This window comes from Globicephala melas, chromosome 5 (genome assembly GCF_963455315.2).
Source record: "Globicephala melas chromosome 5, mGloMel1.2, whole genome shotgun sequence".
Classification (NCBI taxonomy): Eukaryota; Metazoa; Chordata; class Mammalia; order Artiodactyla; family Delphinidae; genus Globicephala; species Globicephala melas.
The window spans coordinates 68,298,611-68,318,470 of NC_083318.1; the positions used below are offsets into that span (position 1 = coordinate 68,298,611).

The window sequence follows — 19,860 nt, forward strand, 5'->3', positions numbered from 1 at the left end:
TTCTAACTACAAAAGCGGCAATTTTAGGTTCTATCTAATATATCCAAAGATTAGGAGCTCAATTTAGAAATTAAGATTATAGGAAAAAACAAATTTGACATGTTTCTGGTGTTCTTCAAATTGTCTGACATCCATACCCAAAATATTCATTTTTAAACTTATTGTTATTCTATTTGTAAAAAGGAATGTCATCAATAGGGTGGCAGCTTTTTTCTGTCTCCGTAAAGAATCAGATGAGAAGTGGGCTTAATCACTATTAAAAGAAATTCATTAGGCTGTAATTAATAACCCAAAATATGCTGATTATGAAGATGATTTATTACGAGAACTGCCTACTGAGGTTATTTTCAACTTGAAAAGTTTCTTGAAATTTTGAGAATGTTGTTTTAAAATTATAACATTTTTTGAGAGTTTTCAAATTTTTATTTTTAGTCTCTGGATTGTTCTATGTTACTCTTTATGTCTCTTTTACTTGCTATTTTAGATGGTTTAGAATTTCTCCATTTTCAACTGAATGCATAAAACACTTTTAGCTCTCAATAATTAGCAACATTGGAATATAAAGACTAATGAGATGTAGTACTCACTCTTATGGAACTATGAAAGGTACTTGGAGACATATGTGAGACATTCTACCAGACCCTTCCATCATTAAAGATTCAGTTCAAGTATCACTACCTACATAAATATTTTTCTGATTCTGAGAGGGTGTTTTTGCCTTTACAATTGTGGTAGCAATATTGCATCTGAGCATTGAAAATTATCTACTTCTCTTTGCATCATTTACCCTTCTATGTGAGCCTTTCAAAGTGGGATCTGTGTCTGATTCTTTTTGTTGTTGTTGTTTTACCACAAGTAATAGTGGACATCGCATTTGACTTCCCAGAAAAATATGTTAAAACATGTTGGTAATCTTGATCTTAATGTACCCATAAATAAAGCCAAAGTTAGAGACATTGCACAGGTAGGCATTGCCTGTGATATTGCAGGTAGCATAATAAAAAATTATCATACACTAATAACCTTCTAGAAGTAAAAGTCTTTTGGAGATGACTTACTTCAATTTTCTTGGATTCCCCAGAGAGAGATATGGAGGTTTGGAGAGGTTAAATGTCTTTCCCTAGGATGCAGAATTAGTTGGTAGCAAGTTTTGCATCCTTTGTGAACTTTGAGTCAATGGTAAGGTAATTATATACCATGCAAATGATTATGTAATATTATTAGGCAATAAAATGTTATTCATTAATTGAAACTATATTAATAAATTTTACTTAAAACCAATACATTGTTTTACTTAGCACAATTGTTCCTTTCTTGAACATACCTCTTTGGTACAAGTAGAATTGTATTTTTGCTTTGGCTCTAAACTCACAGCTGGTTTAGACAGTGGCTTCTTACAATAAAATGGGAAGGAGCAAGTGAGTATGTGTGTGTGACTGTGTACTCTGTATAATCTCTTAGAAAATGCCAAGACATAATTTGTAATATTACAAAATACTCAATGCTGTAGACTACCTAGGAAATAGTATTATGTGTATCAGAGCCATGAGTCCAAGAGGGTGGACAAAGAGGGTTCTCATTGCAAAGCTACAGCCCAGCAGGGTGGCTTTTGCAGAGATATGGATGACATAGTCTTTTCTTCCTCTGTGAACAAAGAGCTTGTCACCTCCTCAGCACATTCATTCTCCCCTGCATGGGGTTGTGTGGCCCATGCCGACTTTCAAACTTCAATGTGCAAAAATCTCTTTAGAAATACCTTTCATTATGATCATTTTTGAAAGAAGCTTGCAAGCTGAATTTAATAGTGAGTCACAGTCATTTTAAAGCTTACTATTTCTTTTATATGAGATATGCTTTGTTTTGGAAGAAGACTATATGTTTAAATTATATTGACTATATCTTTGTCTTTCTCCTCTTAATCAGTTATCATGTGTTCAGTGCTCTTTTTCTATTAATATTTTCTACCGAGAGTTTTGAGAGTTCATTTTCTAAATCCAAAGTGAGTATTTTAAATACATTTATTCACTTAGAGTCATTCAATTTTCTTTGAGGTCCAAAAAGGTACCAGATGTTGTCATTTCCCTGGTATATGTGTGAGGCCTGGTAAATGTTTAATAAAGTTTGAGCTACTCTGAATATTGCCATTAAAAGTTTTCAAATGGTTAAGGTTTTCTTTTCTTCCTTTATTATCCCCCCCCCCCACTGTATTTTTTTGACAAGACTATTTCATAGATAGCATTGTGCACTTCATCAGGGGGCACATATGCCAGATTGTTCTCTTTTAGTGATGTTAGCAGCTATAGATGATCAATGCCCTGATTCATTAAGTTGCCAGGCACTTCAAAATCATGGTATTCTAATTATAATCTTTCCTTCTTCATTTATTAGTTGGATGACTTTTATAAACAGAAGCTTGTCCTCATCAAATTTTGATTACCCTTAGGTACACTTTCTAGGGGAAAGGCAGGATAAATGCTTTGTTTTTTTCCCTTTATTTTCCAGTTTTCACAATAATGATTCAGTTCCCTGGCATCTTTTAAATTTGACCACTGAGTTTTGTTTTAAATATCATCATGAACTGATGGAATTAAGTATATTTAATATGTTTTAATTCATTGCATTTATCATCTTATTGGTATTCAAATGGTCCTATCTGGCCCAATGGGAGCCTATTACAAGATACTAGTAGTCTTTGATGGCTTCCTTAATTTCTGGTATAACAGGATATACCAGACTAATTTTGTGCATATCTCAATCCAGATCAGGAATCTGCCATTTCTCCGAAAAAATATGGTTTCTTTTAGTGAGACATTGTACTTAGTGATGAAAATCTGGACAGTAGTTGTGCTCATTGCTACTGAGTGGTCACTGTCTCTAGGCATTATTAGTATACACATATATACACACACACAACTTCTGTGTGTGTGTTTGTCTGTGTATACATATGTATGTATCTATATAAAATCATAAATTTATGCTCATATTTCTAACTCAAATTTAGGACAGTAGGATTTTTTAATTTAATCTTATTCATCTTAAAACTGTATCTTCTTTCTCTTAAGAAAAAGAAAAAAAGCCCTCTGTTTTCAATGTCATCAACATAATTTCTCATTTGCTTTATCCCACCCTACACCAGCAATAGTCTCAGAGCACAATACCAGTATTACTCAACAGAGTGATGGGAAAAAAAAATCCTTGAATAGATAGACTCACACTTAGCCTCTAGATCTGTCAAATTCCTGGAGAATCCTGTGAAAGAGAGACATATTAAACAGTATTCAATAATATAACCAGTAAAATCCACAATGTGGGAAACCCCTGGGACAAATGACCTGAATTTTCAACGACAAAAACAAAAATATAAGGTAAAATAAGAGGAAAATATAGATTAAAAGGGAAGAGATATTTTAGCAGTTCTAAATTTTGGATCCCAATTAAAACAAACTATTACAGAAGACAATTGTGGACTGTATATTTGATGATACTAAGGAATTATTTTAGGTGTAATTATTTTTGTGATTTTAGGTGTAATAATGGTATTGTGTTTGTTGTACATTTAGGTTATTACAGAATACTGAGGGAACTCAGTTTTCAGAAACTAGTATATTTTAGCTTCTGGATATGATAATGTAAAATTATTATTTGGGTTGCTTATTAGTATATAAAATGACAAGGAAAAAGTTAATCAGAATTATGGAAATAAGAATAAAGATAAATTCCAAAATAGAGTGTTCATAGTTGCCCTCCCCTGCCCCACCTTTTGTCATGATTTCTCCTCCCACAGGAGAGAAAAAGATTATGTGTTGTGAAATTCTTATGTCTTGTCCAAATTCTAGAAGCCATAATGAGACTTTGCAGTTGTAACTGTGCAGACCCACTCAAAAAAGGATGACAGAGCTATACTCAAAAAAGGATGACAGAGAAATTGAATGAAAACATAACACTTGATGGAAGGGGGAGATCATAGCACACAACGATGTAATTTAGTCCCCCAGTGACTTCCAAAGGGCCTTATCTGGTAGGTCAGATGATGTAGCACAAGTTCTTAAGTAGATGTCATACTAGTGTATGAGAAGCTAGGAATATCATAGTTTCAAAGAGCTTTGTCAGAACATCATGAATCAGAGGCTAGTAGTTGGAAGTGGGGGAATGCCTGTAATTTGGTAAGTGAAAAAAAATTTTTCCCTGTTCCTCCAGCTCATACACAGTTTCTTTCAATGGTGATTACAGATGACTATTAAAAATAAGGCTGTTCATATTTTGAAATTTTACCTATTACCAGACAAAGCAGGGAGAGGCAGGAAGTCAGAAACTGTTCAGTGTGTGAACTGAACTCCAGGATCCACGGCTGTAGGGAACCTGTTTGATTTTACACAGCATTGTATCCTCAACATCTGGTCTAGAATCTGGGTTATGGCAGACTTGCAGTAAATTCTGTTGCCTCCGTGATTATATGCATGCTGATGAGGGTGGAGACAAAGTGAAGGAAACAAATAAGAAAAAACAAATAGATATAAGCATTAACCACCTGGCCAGTCCCCCTTTTTTTAAATTAATGAGAGTCCTACAGCATAAATGCTCATTAATATTATCAGAATGGTTTACTACCTCGTGACCTTGATTTCAAAATTCTGTTTTTTAAAACTTTCCCTTCCATTGCAGAACACCCAAAGAGTGAGAGACTTCTTGAATCATATTTGCTCAGTTTATCAACTTTCACAGAGGTTCCTACTTGCAAATTTAGCCTAATCATTTCCTCATCCATTCATCCTGTCAAAACATTTTTTTTTTCTAATTTAGGACCTGACTTTGAAAATTTTCTAACTATATAGTAATATAAAGATATACAATTGATCAAAGATAGTTTTTTTTTCTTCTCTTCTTGGATAGAAGTCAGGTGAGAAAATGAATTTGAATATTTAATATTTAAAATAGTATTGGGGGCAATACAAGTATGGGAAGACTTTCTATATAAAGTAAATCTAGATATGTTGGGGGGTGGCTTAATTACAGTAGCACATTTGGAACCTTAAATGAGGTTTCACCACTGGAAGAGAAGCGTTACAAGGAAGACAGAGACTGTAAATATATAATTAGAAAGTATCTTATTTTTTGAGAAATAGGTTGTAAAATAAAAACTAACAAAACATGGTTTAGTAAAAACTAAAAAAAAATTCAAGAGGCTGAAGTTATACCTATTGTAGTTATAGCTGTTGAAGAGAGTGATGTAGCAGCTTTATATTTAATATCAATACTATATTCATATATTAATTATTCATTCAATAAATATTTACTGGGTATATACTATGTGGCAGGTAGTTTTCCAGATGCTGGAGGGTGAATGAGAAAAACAAGGTCCTTGCTGTGATTTTAAGGTGATTCTAATTTTGGAATGTAGTATATGTCATCTAATCCTATTAATATATCTATGTGTGGGATTTCATTTGGCAAGCTAATGTTTTTGCTGTCCTGTTTATAAAATGGAATATTCAACATTGTCAAGATCAAGATGGCAATTTTTCCTAAGCTCATCTGTGTTGTGGTCTTGGTTAATGTTGCTATGAGAGTCAGCAAAAGTTTTTTTTAATTTTGAAAAGAACAAAGAAGGGTGGCAATTATATCATATAGCAGTATAACATAAAGCTGTGGAAATTAGTAGTATAGAATATTGGTACATGAGTGAACAAGTAGCTTAACAGAATAGAAAGTCTAGAAATAGGTATATTTGTATATGTATATATGTATGTTTCATATTTTACTCATATTTAAAAATATTCATTGACCTCAACTAGGTAATATATGTATAAATAAAAATCAACAAGAAATACCAAAGCCATGGGAAAATACAGTTCAATAAATGTCAAAAAGGCTATCATTGTAACCTAAAAAATCATTATAATATAAAATTAGATTCTTACCTCGTACCATATAAAACTAAAATCTAAAATAAATTTAAAGTTTAAACATAAGGAAAGAACAACAGAAGATAATTAGGGGAATGAAGATTAAAACAATTATACCCTTAATTTTAGAAAAATTTAAATAGCTAATAAAAGCCATTGCTTGTGAACTTGTGGGAAAAGGCTACTCAGACACTAAAGAGGGAATATAAATTGAATCAGGCATTCTAGAAGGCAATTTGGCAGTATTATTTAAAACAAAAATTGTATTGACTTCAAGTAGGTAATTTCCCTTCTAAATATGTATCTTTGACAAAGGAGAGGAAAAAATAAGCTATGCAAAGACGTTTTTATTGGAACATTAATTGCAATACTAGAATACTGGATAGGACCTTAAAGTTCTTTTGTAGGAAATGACTAAATGATACCTACATTCCTACATTAGAGTTATACAAAGCACCTGAAAGAACAAGACCTATGGTCATTAATGTGGCTACTTCATTAATATATATTTTGAGTGAAAAAAAAGCAAATTTGTAAATACTCATTACAGGATAATACAATTTAAGTAAATAATGAGCATGCAAAGCACATGATATGTTTATTATGGTTTAATAAGCCAAGACATGAAAAAGGTCCAATGATAAAATAAAAAAGAGTAATGATCTATGTAATTGTGGTCAAGGGGAAGTTTCCTTGGATGTTAGAACTGGTGGAAGATGCATACATGCTGGCATGACTGCTTATACCCCACTCTGCTGAATGCAGCAAATATCCATTTCTGTGCTCCTCCATCAGTGGATTATCACTTCCAAGACTCTTCACTGAAAACCAAATTTCAAACTCTGGGGACAATTCTGCTTCTCCAGGAGTGTTTCCATCAGAAGGATCTTAGAGTGCATCAGAAAACTTTACTTACTTGCTCGTTTGTATTCTTGATTTTGGTATGTGTCTTCGGATATTTTTTGTTCTGGTTTATAGCAAATTGAAGTAAAAGAAATCTAAACCTAGAGTCATCTTTTCCAATTTTTGGATTTGTCTTCTTTTGGAGCTGACATAACAAAACACCATACACTGTGTAGCTTATAAACAAGAACTTATTTCTCACAGTTCTGTAAGATGGGAAGTCCAAGATGAAGACACAGGCAATTATGGTGTCCGGTGAGAGCTGGCTTCATGGTTTATAGACTTCCCTAGTCTTGCTGTGTCTTCACATGATAAAAGGGGAAAGAAAGTTCTCTTAGGTCTCTTTTAGAAGGGAGCTAATCCTATTCATGAGAACCCCATTCTCATGACCTAATCACCTCCCAAAAGCCCCACCTCCAAATATTTTCACCTTGAGGATTAGGTTTTAACATATGAATTTTGAGGGAATACAACTTTCAGTCTATGACAATATCTAGATCACTTTCGTGGCCTAGCTTACCTCATTTTTTTTAAAATTTAATTTTATTTTTTTATACAGCAGGTTCTTATTAGTCATCCATTTTATACACATCAGTGTATACATGTCAAACCCAATCTCCCAGTTCATCACACCACCCCACCACCCCCCCGCGGCTTTCCCCCCTTGGTGTCCATATGTTAGTTCTCTACATCTGTGTCTCAATTTCTGTCCTGCAAACCAGTTCATCTGTACCATTTTTCTAGGTTCCACATATATGTGTTAATATACGATATTTGTTTTTCTCTTTCTGACTTACTTCACTCTGTATGACAATCTCTAGATCCATCCACGTCTCAACAAATAATGCAATTTCGTTCCTTTTTATGGCTGAGTAATATTCCATTGTATATATGTACCACATCTTCTTTATCCATTCATCTCTCAATTGGCATTTAGTTTGCTTCCATGACCTGGCTATTGTAAATAGTGCTTCAATGAACATTGGGGTGCACGTGTCTTTTTGAATTATGGTTTGCTCTGAGTATATGCCCAGTAGTGGGATTGCAGGGTCATATGGTAATTCTAGTTTTGGTTTTTTAAGGACCCTTCGTACTGTTCTCCATAGTGGCTGTATCAATTTACATTCCCACCAACCGTGCAAGAGGGTTCCCTTTTCTCCACACCCTCTCCAGCATTTGTTGTTTGTAGATTTTCTGATGATGCCCATTCTAACTGGTGTGAGGTGATACTTCATTGTAGTTTTGATTTGCATTTCTCTAATAATTAGTGATGTTGAGCAGCTTTTCATGTGCTTCTTGGCCATCTGTATGTCTTCTTTGGAGAAGTGTCTATTTAGGTCTTCTGCCTATTTTTGGATTGGGTTGTTTGTTTCTTTACTATTGAGTTGCATGAGCTGTTTTTATATTTTGGAGATTAATCCTTTGTCCGTTGATTCATTTGCAAATATTTTCTCCCATTTTTAGGGTTGTCTTTTCATCTTGTTTATCGTTTCCTTTGCTGTGCAAAAGCTTTGAAATTTCATTAGGTCCCATTTGTTTATTTTTGTTTTTATTTCCATTACTCTAGGAGGTGTATCTAAAAAGATCTTGCTGTGATTTATGTCAAAGAGCATTCTTCCTATGTTTTCCTCTAAGAGTTTTATAGTGTCTGATCTTACATTTAGGTCTCTAATGCATTTTGAGTTTATTTTTGTGTATGGTGTTAGGGAGTGTTCTAATTTCATTCTTTAACATGCAGCTGTCCAGTTTTCCCAGCACCACTTATTGAAGAGACTGTCTTTTCTCCACTGTATATCCTTGCCTCCTTTGTCACAGATTAGTTGACCATAGGGGCGTGGGATTTCTATCTTATCCATTGATCTGTGTTTCTATTTTTGTGCCAGTACCATATTGTCTTGATTACTGTAGCTTTGCAGTATAGTCTGAAGTCAGGGAGTCTAATTCCTCCAGCTCCGTTTTTTTCCCTCAAGACTGCTTTGGCTATTCAGGGCCTTTTGGGACTCCATTCAAATTTTAAGATATTTGTTCTAGTTCTATAAAATATACCATTGGTAATTTGATACGGATTGCATTGAATCTGTAGATTGGTTTGGGTAGCATAGTCATTTTCACAATATTGATTCTTCCAATCCAAGAACATGGTATATCTCTCCATCTGTTGGTGTCATCTTTAATTTTTTTCATCAGTGTCTTATAGTTTTCTGCATACAGGTCTTTTGTCTCCCTAGGTAGGATTATTCCTAGGTATTTTTTTCTTTTTGTTGCAATGGTAAATGGGAGTGTTTCCTTAATTTCTATTTCAGATTTTTCACCATTAATGTATAGGAACGCAAGAGATTTCTGTGCATTAATTTTATATCCTGTAACTTTACCAAATTCATTGATTAGCTCTAGTAGTTTTGTGGTGGCATTTTTAGAATTATCTATGTATAGTATCATGTCATCTGCAAACAGTGACAGGTTTACTTCTTCTTTTCCAATTTGGAGTCCTTTTATTTCTTTTTCTTCTCTGATTGCCATGGCTAAGACTTCCAAAACTATTTTGAATAATAGTGGTGAGAGTGGACATCCTTGTCTTTTTCCTGATCTTAGAGGAAATGCTTTCAGTTTTTCACCGTTGAGAATGATGATTTTTGTGGGTTTGTCACATATGACCTTTATTATGTTGAGGTAGGTTCCCTCTATGCCCATTTTCTGGAGAGTTTTTATCATAAATGGGTGTTGAATTTTGTCAAAAGCTTTTTCTGCATCTATTGAGATGATCATATGGTTATTCTTCTTCAGTTTGTTAATATGGTGTATCACATTGATTGATTTGCATATATTGAAGAATCCTTGCATCCTTGGGATAAATCCCACTTCATCATGGTGTATGATCCTTATAATGTGTTGTTGGATTCTGTTTGCTACTATTTTGTTGAGGATTTTTGCATCTATATTCATCAGTAATATTGGTCTGTAATTTTCTTTTTTTGGAGTATCTTTGTCTGATTTTGGTATCAGGGTGATGGTGGCCTCATACAATGAGGTTGGGAGTGTTTGTTCTTCTTCAGTTTTTTGGAAGAGTTTGAGAAGGATGGATATTAGCTGTTCTCTAAATGTTTGATAGAATTCACCTGTGAAGCCATCGGGTCCTGGCCTTTTGTTTGTTGGAAGATTTTTAATCACAGTTTCAATTTCATTACTTGTGATTTGTTCATATTTCCTATTTCTTCCTGGTTGAGTCCTGGCAGGTTATACCTTTGTAAGAATTTGTCCATTTCTTCCAGATTGTCCATTTTACTGGCATAGAGTTGCTTGTAGTAGTCTCTTAGGATGATTTGTATTTCTGCAGTGTGTGTTGTAACTTCTTTTTCATTTCTAATTTTAGTTATTTGAATCCTCTTCCTCTTTTTCTTGATGAGTCTGGCTAATGGTTTATCAATTTTGTTTATCTTCTCAAAGAACCAGCTTTTAGTTTTATTGATCTTTGCTATTGTTTTCTTTGTTTCTATTTCATTTATTTCTGCTCTGATCTTCATGATTTCTTTCCTTCTACTAACTTTGGGTTTTGTTTGTTCTTCTTTCTCTAGTTCCTTTAGGTGTAATGTTAGATTGTTTATTTGAGAGTGTTGTTTCTTGAGGTAGGCTTGTATAGCTATAAACTTCCCTCTTAGAACTGCTTTTGCTGCATCCCATAGGTTTTGGATTATTGTGTTTTCATTGTCATTTGTCTCTAGGTATTTTTTGATATCCTGTTTGACTTCAGTGATCTCTTGGTTATTTAGTAACGTATTGTTTAGCCTCCATGTGTTTGTGTTTCTTACGTTTTTTTTTCCTGTAATTGATTTCTAATCTCATAGCGTTGTGCTCAGATAACATGCTTCATATGATTTCAATTTTCTTAAATTTACTGAGGCTTGATTTGTGACCCAAGATGTGATCTATGCTGGAGAATGTTCCGTGCGCACTTGAGAACAAAGTGTAATCTGCTGTTTTTGGATGGAATGTCCTATAAATATCACCTAAATCTATCTGGTCTATTGTGTCATTTAAAGCTTGTGTTTCCTTATTAATTTTCTGTTTGGATGATCTGTCCATTGGTGTAAGTGAGGTGTCACATTCCCCCACTATTATTGTTTCACTGTTGATTTCCTCTTTTATAGCTGTTAGCAGTTGCCTTATGTATTGAGGTGCTTCTTTGTTGGGTGCACATATATTTATAATTGTTATATCTTCTTCTTGGATTGATCCATTGTTCATTATGTAGTGTCCTTCCTTGTCTCTTGTAACATTCTTTATTTTAAAGTCTATTTTACCTGATATGAGTATTGCTACTCCAGCTTTCTTTTGATTTCCATTTGCATGGAATATCTTTTTCCATCCCCTCACTTTCAGTCTGTATGTGTCCCTAGGTCTGAAGTGGGTCTCTTGTAGATAACATATATATGGGTCTTGTTTTTGTATCCATTCAATAAGCCTGTGTCTTTTGGTTGGAGCATTTAATCCATTCACGTTGAAGGCACTGAATCTGAATGAGATCCTTGCTGGGTAGAGTAATCTTCATTGTAGGTTTTTCGCTTTCATCACTTTAAGTATATCATGCCACTCCCTTCTGGCTTGTAGAGTTTCTGCTGAGAAATCAGCTGTTAACCTAATGGGAGTTCCCTTGTATGTTATTTGTCATTTTTCCCTTGTTGCTTTCAATAATTTTTCTTTGTCTTTAATTTTTCCCAATTTGATTACTATGTATCTAGGCGTGTTTCTCCTTGGGCTTATCCTGTATGGGACTCTGTGCTTCCTGGACTTGGGAGGCTATTTCCTTTCCCATGTTAGGGAAGTTTTCGACTATAATCTCTTCAAATATTTTCTCGGGTCCTTTCTCTCTCTCCTTCTGAGACCCCTGTAATGTGAATGTTGTTGCATTTAATGTTGTCCCAGAGGTCTCTTATGCTGTCTTCATTCTTTGCATTCTTTTTTCTTTATTCTCTTATGCAGCAGTGAATTCCACCATTCTGTCTTCCAGGTCACTTATCCGTTCTTCTGCCTCAGTTATTCTGCTGTTGATTCCTTCTGGTGTAGTTTTCATTTCAGTTATTGTATTGTTCATCTCTGTTTGTTTGTTCTTTAATTCTTCTTGATCTTTGTTAAACATTTCTTGCATCTTCTCGATCTTTGCCTCCATTCTTTTTCCGAGGTCCTGGATATTCTTCACTATCATTATTCTGTATTCTTTTTCTGGAAGATTGCCTATCTCCACTTCATTTAGCTGTTTTTCTGGGGTTTTATCTTGTTCCTTCATCTCGTACATAGCCCTGTGCCTTTTCTTCTTGTCTGTCTTTCTATGAATGTGGTTTTTTCCCTACAGGTTGCAGGATTGTACTTTTTCTTGATTCTGCTGTCTGCCCTCTGGTGGATGAGGGTATCTGAGAGGCTTGTGCAAGTTTCCTGATGGGATGGACTCTTGGTGGATATAGCTGGGTGTTGCTCTGGTGGGCAGAGCTCAATAAAACTTTAGTCTGCTTGCCTGCTGATGTGTGGGGCTGGGTCCCCTCCCTCTTGCTTGTTCGGCCTGAGGTGACCCAATACTGGAGCCTACCTGGGCTCTTTGGTGGGGCTAATGGCCAACTCTGGGAGGGCTCACACCTAGGAGTACTTCCCAGACCTTCTGCTGCCAGTGTCCTTGTCTTCATCGTGAGAAAGAGCCACCCTCTGCCTCTGCAGGGAACCCCCCAAAACTAGCAGGTAGGTCTGGTTCAGTGTCTATGGGGTCACCGCTCCTTCCCCTGGGTCCTGATGCACACACTACTTTGTGTGTGCCCTCCAAGAGTGGAGTCTCTGTTTCCCCCAGTCCTGTCGAAGTCCTGAAATCAAATCCCACTAGCCTTCAAAGTCTGATTCTCTAGGAATTCCTCCTCCCATTGTCAGACCCCCAGGTTTGGAAGCCTGACGTGGGGCTCAGAACCTTCACTCCAGTGGGTGGACTTCTGTGGTATAAGTGTTCTCCAGTTTATGGTCACCCCCCAGCAGTTATGGGATTTGATTTTATTGTGGTTGTGCCCCACCTACCATCTAAATGTGGCTTCTCCTTTGTCTTTGTATGTGGGGTATCTTTTTTGGTGAGTTCCACTGTCTTCCTGTCAATGATTGTTCAGCAGTTAGTTGTGATTCCAGTGTTCTCACAAGAGGGAGTGAGAGCACGTCCTTCTACTCCGCTATCTTGAACCAATTTCTAGCTTACCTCATATTTATTTATTTATTTATTTATTTTTTTTGCGATATGTGGGCCCCCCACTGCTGTGGCCTCTCCCACCATGGAGCACAGGCTCCGGACCCGCAGGCCCAGTGGCCATGGCTCACGGGCCCAGCCACCCCACGGCATGTGGGATCCTCCCAGACCGGGGCACGAACCCGCGCTCCCTGCATTGGCAGGCAGACTCCCAACCACTGTGCCACCAGGGAAGCCCACGTCATATTTATTTTAAAATATTTTTAGCGGTATGGAAAGATGGACCCCAAAATCATAACAGTGGTTATATCTGGGAACTGGGATGAGTGTGAAAGGGGGCTATAAATCACAGTGGTAGTGGAAAAAATGGTCTTTACTTAAGTTTTGCTATATTGTTTTAACTTTTTGTTTTGGAATAATTATAAATTCATAATAAGTTGTGAAGATATTACAGAGGGGTCCCATGTTCCCTCTCCCAGTTTTTCCCAATAGATCTGTGAATTTTTACACTAACTCTAGCATAGTATCAAACCTAGGAATTTGATATTGGTACAGTATGTGTGTCTAGTTGTGTCATTTTATTACATGTGAAATTCATGTAACTACCACCATTTTTTGCTTTATTTTTTAAAATTAGACCACATGTATTTATGTTACTTGAACAATTAATTTTAAAACGATGATGAAAATTACTGTGATCTCAATTCATTCATTCTTTTATTCAACAAACAGTGACTACATTTCTTCAATGGTTTGGCTCTGTCATAATTAATTTAACCAATTCTCTATTCTTAATCATTACCAATTTATTATCCTCTTTGCTTTGGTCCAGTCAGTTTTCTTGTTGCACCTCTAATAAACTCCTTCCCCTTTCAGGGACTTTGCATCTGCTGTTCTCCCTGACCTTTTCCTTGGTTCTCTTGGTATTCACAAGATTCAGATCTTCTCAGAAGTCACTTCTTGAGGATAGCCCTTCCTAACCACCCTGTCTATTCAACTCCATTTGAGCTATGCACTCACTTAGCAAAGCCTTGTGCATTCTGTCTAACGTATCTTGTCCACTTTTCTTGTCATTATCTCCTTATTCTTTAATTTTTTCTTCAGTGCACTTAATTTCTCCATGAGTTATAATATGTATTTTTTTATCATGTTTTTCCTTTTAGATTATATGTTTTGTAAGGACAGGGACCTTGGTCTATCTTATTCATCAAGTGTCTGGCACAGAGTAAGCACACAGAAATATTAAAGTAAATAAATAGCTTTGTTTTGAGCATGGTGTTACCTAAGACTTTATAAGAAAGAGGAAGAAACTTGTGTAAAAATTGAGCTTCACCAAAAGCAGTAAATGAATATTACAGGAGAAAAACTCTGGTGGCAAGGAAGAATGGGAAACAATTGAATCAAGGTCATAAAGGGAATTAGTTTTTTAAGGATGAAAGAAGGAAGGCAACAATACTGGGTTAATCTAAGGAAAGTAGGAGTCAGATGATTTGGTGAAAGTAGGGCAGAATGTGTTTAGTTAAGAGTTTGAAAAAAAGGAAGAAATGCTAGCAACAGCCCATGTATCTATTAATATATCATCAACTATGATCCAGCTAAGACAGATAATTTAATTGGAAGTTTAGCAAATGCTTGATTAACTAGCTCTCTTGATCTATTTCTTTTAAAATCCACTTGACTACCTTTCTAGTTACTAGAAGTCAGGTAATGAACGTGAATTACTGGAGTATAGACTGGAAAAGTTTTGCTGGAAGGGGTAGTCAGAAGATATCTGGAACCAGAATTGCTGTAGTAGTCATGAAATTTCCTTCCCACTAGTCATGAATGCTTTCATCCCACTTGTATTGGATTAAAGGCACTTTAAGAAAAGTAGTACTGTCAAGGACAGAAATATAAAATGTATCACTGATGAGCACTCATAGTTTGATTGTACGGTACAAATTCATTAGAACTACGTCAATCTAAATACCTGATTGAGGTGGATTTGCAATGTGGCTAATGAAGCTTAAGTTACAGGACTCCTCGTTTATACCAAGTGTTTTCCAAGGACCTAGGAAGGACTCTAGGAAGAATCCTAGCAATGTATTTACATGGTAATTTGATATTATAAGATATGTTGAAATAATGTATTTTAAACATAATGGGTTAAGATCTTTGTCTCCACTTTAACTTTTCCTCTGTCATACTTTTGTTGGATGGTGTTACTGTGTTCATGAGCATTTTTGGTGCTAACTAAGGGAAATTGAGTTGGGATACATTTTGTTGGATTTAGTAGGATATTTTTTTTAGGTAGTTTGCAGTCATACTGTGTATTAATTTACTGCTATCCATTCTGACACAGTAAGGGCTTCCAAGAATACTCCACATGCTCAGTTTTATATCTTACCTAGTGAAGTGACTGAAGATGAAGGAACAAAGGTCCTATTGTGATATAAACATGTTTTATGGCACCTGGCACCAGAAGAATGTGTATAGTGGGGAGATACAAATTTGAAATTTATGAAGTCAGAATCTATTGTTTCAAAAATTTTTCCAGTCATTGGATGTACAAAGATATAAGCATGGGATTTGGTTCTTAGTGCTACCTAAGCAAAACAGATGTTTCATCCTGTCTGGAGTATATAAATAAGAATAACATACAGAGTACACAATTAGAGATGAATTACACCTTTTCCTTTTTTGATCCGAATGAAAAGAAATAAAATTGATCAGAATTCTTGGTTTCATAGGACAAAAACACATAGAAGTACTATGAACAAATAGTATGTTTATGCATGATATAACCTGTTTTATGAGTCACAGATCACAATATTGGGTCACCTTATGGAATACCTGACACATCTTCTGGTAATTCCAGATGAAACAACACCAAAATTTTACTGACATGGAGAAACAGCCAGAAAAAAAAAAAATGTTACAGTGACAAAATGTCATGTATTAATAAGTCAAGGTAGTGTATGAGCAAGTTGATTACACACTTATGTAGCTCAATACACAATGGCAGCAATTTAAAATTGTTTCAAGATTGTCCTTATGTGTGCCTTAAATTCAGAATAATTTTGTATATACTTTAAGAATTATTGATTATACCAAAAATATCCTCATACATGCCAAAAACGTATACCTCTTTGTTGCCCCCCAAAAAAGATAAATGAAGATGTTCAAAATGTCAAAAAAACTTTAACATGAAAACTAAAAACCAATGATGGTCAAAAATTATGAAAATAAGGAAAAGAATCACTCTTGCTAAGAAAATGCAAATTTTAAAATGAGAAGAGAACTGGTAAAGAGAATTATGAGATAAGAAAATATTTGCAAATCATATATCTGACAAGGGATAATATCCAAAATATGTAAAGCATGCATACAATTCAATAGCAAACAAAAAATCCAGTTAAAATGGGCAGATTGGGAATTCCCTGGTGGTCCAGTGGTTAGGACTCTGCACTTGCACTGTTGAGGGCCCAGGTTCAATCCCTGGTCGGGGAACTAAAATCCCACAAGCTGTACGATGTGGCAAAAAACACACAAAGAAGACAGAGGAACTGAATATTTCCAAAGAAATATTTTTGGAAATTTTTGGAATTTTTCCAAAGAGGACACACCAATGACCAATACACACATGAAAATGTGCTCAACATCACTAATCATCAGGGAAACGCAAATCAAAACCACTTTGAGACATCACCTCATACCTGTTAGAATGACTATCATCAAAAAGAAAAAAGACCATAGGTGTTGGCAAGGATGTGTGGAAAAGAGGACCCTCATGCACTTTTGGTGGAGAGTGAATTGGTTCAGCCACTGTGGAAAACAGTGTGGAAGTTCCCCAAAAAAGTAAAAATTGAACTATGATATGATCTAGCAGCTATACTTCTGGATAGCATGAGAAAATAAAATTACTTTCTCAAAGAGATAGTTGCACTCCCATGTTCATTGCAACATAGCTACAGTAGCCACGATATGGAAACAGCCTATGTGTCTGTCAACAGATGAATAGATAAAGAAGATGTGATATACGTGTACACACACACACACACACACACACACACACAGTGGAAAGCCATGAGAAAGAAGAATATCAAAGACATACTGTTGTTTGAGGCAGTATGGATGTACCTACCAGTGGGTATTATGCTAAGTGAAATAAGCCTAACAGAGAAAGATAACTACTGTATGATCTCACTTTTATGTGGAATCTAAAAAAGCCAGACTCATAGAAGCAGAGACTAGACTGGTGATTACTAGTGGGTGGGGGAAAGAGGAGATGCTGGTCAAAGAGTACAAACTTCCAGCTGTATGATGAATAAGTTCTGAAAAAAACTGTAAAAAACACAAATACATGGAGGCTAAACAGTGCACTACTAAATAACCAAGAGATCACTGAAGAAATCAAAGAAGAAATGAAAAAATATATAGAAACAAATGACAATGAAAACACTTTAACCCAAAACCTATGGGAGGCAGAAAAAGCAGTTCTAAGAGGGAAGTTTATAGCAATTTAATCTCACCTCAAGAAACAAGAAAAATCTCAAATACAATACAAATGGCAATCTAACCATACACTTAAAACAACTAGAGAAAGAAGAACAAAGAAAACCCAAAGTCACTAGAAGGAAAGAAATCACAAAGATCAGAGCAGAAATAAATGAAATAGAGATGAAGAAAACAATAACAAAGATCAATAAAACTAAAAACTGGTTCTTTGAGAAGATAAACAAAATTGATAAACCTTTAGCCAGACTCATCAAGAAAAAAAGGGAGAGGACGCAAATCAACAAAATTAGAAATGAAAAAGGAGAAATCACAATTGACACAGCAGAAATACAAAGGATTATAAGAGACTACTACAGAAAACGATATGCCAATAAAATGGACAATCTGAAAGAAATTGACAAATTCTTGGAAGGGTACAATTCTTCCAGACAGAACCAGGAAGAATTAGAAAATATAAACAGACCTACTACAATTAATGAAATTGAAACTGTGATTAAAAATCTTCCAACAAACAAAAGCCCAGGACCAGATGGCTTCACAGGCAAATTCTATCAAACATTTAGAGACGAGCTAACACCGATCCTCCTCAAACTCTTCCAAAAAATTACAGAGGGAGGAAAACTTCCGAATTCATTCTACAAAGCCACCATCACTCTGATACCAAAACCAGAAAAAGAAATAAAAAAAAGAAAATTATAGACCAATATCACTGATGAACATAGATGCAAAAATCCTGAACAAAATACTGGCAAACAGAATCCAATAGCACATTTAAAGGATGATACACCATGATGAAGTGGGATTTATCCCAAGGATGCAAGGAGTCTTCAATATACACAAATCAATCAATGTGATACACCACATTAACAAATTAAGGAATAAAAACCATACGACCATCTCAATAGATGCAGAAAAAGCTTTTGACAAAATTCAACATCAATTTATGATTAAAAACTCTCCAGAAAATGGGCATAGAGGGAACCTACCTCAACATAATAAAGGCCATATATGACAAACCCATAGCAAGTATCATACTCAATGGTGAAAAACTGAAAGCATTTCCACTAAGATCAGGAACAAGACAAGGATGTCCACTCTCACCACTCTTATTCAACATAGTTTTGGAAGTCCTATCCACAGCAATCAGAAGAAAAAGAAGTAAAAGGAATACAAATTGGAAAAGAAGAAGTAAACTGTCACTGTTTGCCAATGACATGATACTATACATAGAAAATCCTAAAAATGCCACCAGAAAACTACTAGAGCTAATCAATGAATTTGGTAAGGTTGCAGGATACAAAATTAATGCACAGAAATCTCTGCCATTCCTATATTACCAACAATGAAAAATCTGAAAGAGAAATTAAGGAAACACTCCCATTTACCATTGCAAGAAAAAGAATAAAATACCAAGGAATAAATCTGCTTAAGGAGGGGAAAGACTTGTACTCAGAAAACTATAAAACACTGATGAAAGGAATCAAAGATGACATAAACAGGTGGAGAAATATACCATGTTCTTGGATTGGAAGAATCAATATTGTGAAAATGACTATACCACCCAAAGCAATCTACAGATTCAGTGCAATCTCTATCAAACTACCAATGGCATTCTTCACAGAATTAGAACCAAAAATCTTACAATTCATATGGAAACACAAAAAGACCCCAAGTAGCCAAAGCAATCTTGAGAAAGAAACATGGAGTTGGAGAAATCAGGCTCCCTGACTTCAAACTATACCACAAAGCTACAGTAATCAAGACAGTGTGGTACTGGCAGAAAAATGGAAACATAGATCAATCGTACAGGATAGAATTCCCAGAGATAAACCCACGCACATATGAGCACCTAATTTACGACTAAGGAGGCAAGAACATACAATGGAGAAAAGACAGCCTCTTCAGTAAGTGGTTCTGGGAAAACTGGGCAGCTACATGTAAAAGAATGAAATCAGAACACTCCCTAACACCATACACGAAGATAAACTCAAAATGGATTAAAGACTTAAATGTAAGACCAGACACTATAAAACTTTTAGAGGAAAACATGGAAAAAACACACTTTGACATAAACCACAGCAAGATCTTTTTTGACCCACTTCCTAGAGTAACAGAAATAAAAACAAAAATAAACAAACGGGACTTAATTAAACTTAAAAGCTTTTGAACAGCAAAGGAAACGATAAACAAGACAAAAAGACAACTCTTAGAATGGGAGAAAATATTTGCCAGTGAAACAACAGACAAAGGATTAATCTCCAAAATATACAAACAGCTCATGGAGCTCAATATCAAAAAAAACAAACAATCCAGTTAAAAAATGGGTGCAAGATCTAAATAGACTTTTCA

General features: G+C 35.3%; 1 non-coding gene and 1 pseudogene across 1 annotated transcript; one reads left to right on the plus strand and one right to left on the minus strand.

Annotated features, from left to right (window-relative positions):
- Positions 1 to 19,860, minus strand: part of LOC115865699 (peroxiredoxin-4 pseudogene) — a 187,421-nt pseudogene that overhangs the window by 59,093 nt on the left and 108,468 nt on the right.
- Positions 16,431 to 16,503, plus strand: TRNAA-UGC (transfer RNA alanine (anticodon UGC)). Its single transcript has one exon. It is a non-coding gene; the product is annotated as a tRNA-Ala (tRNA).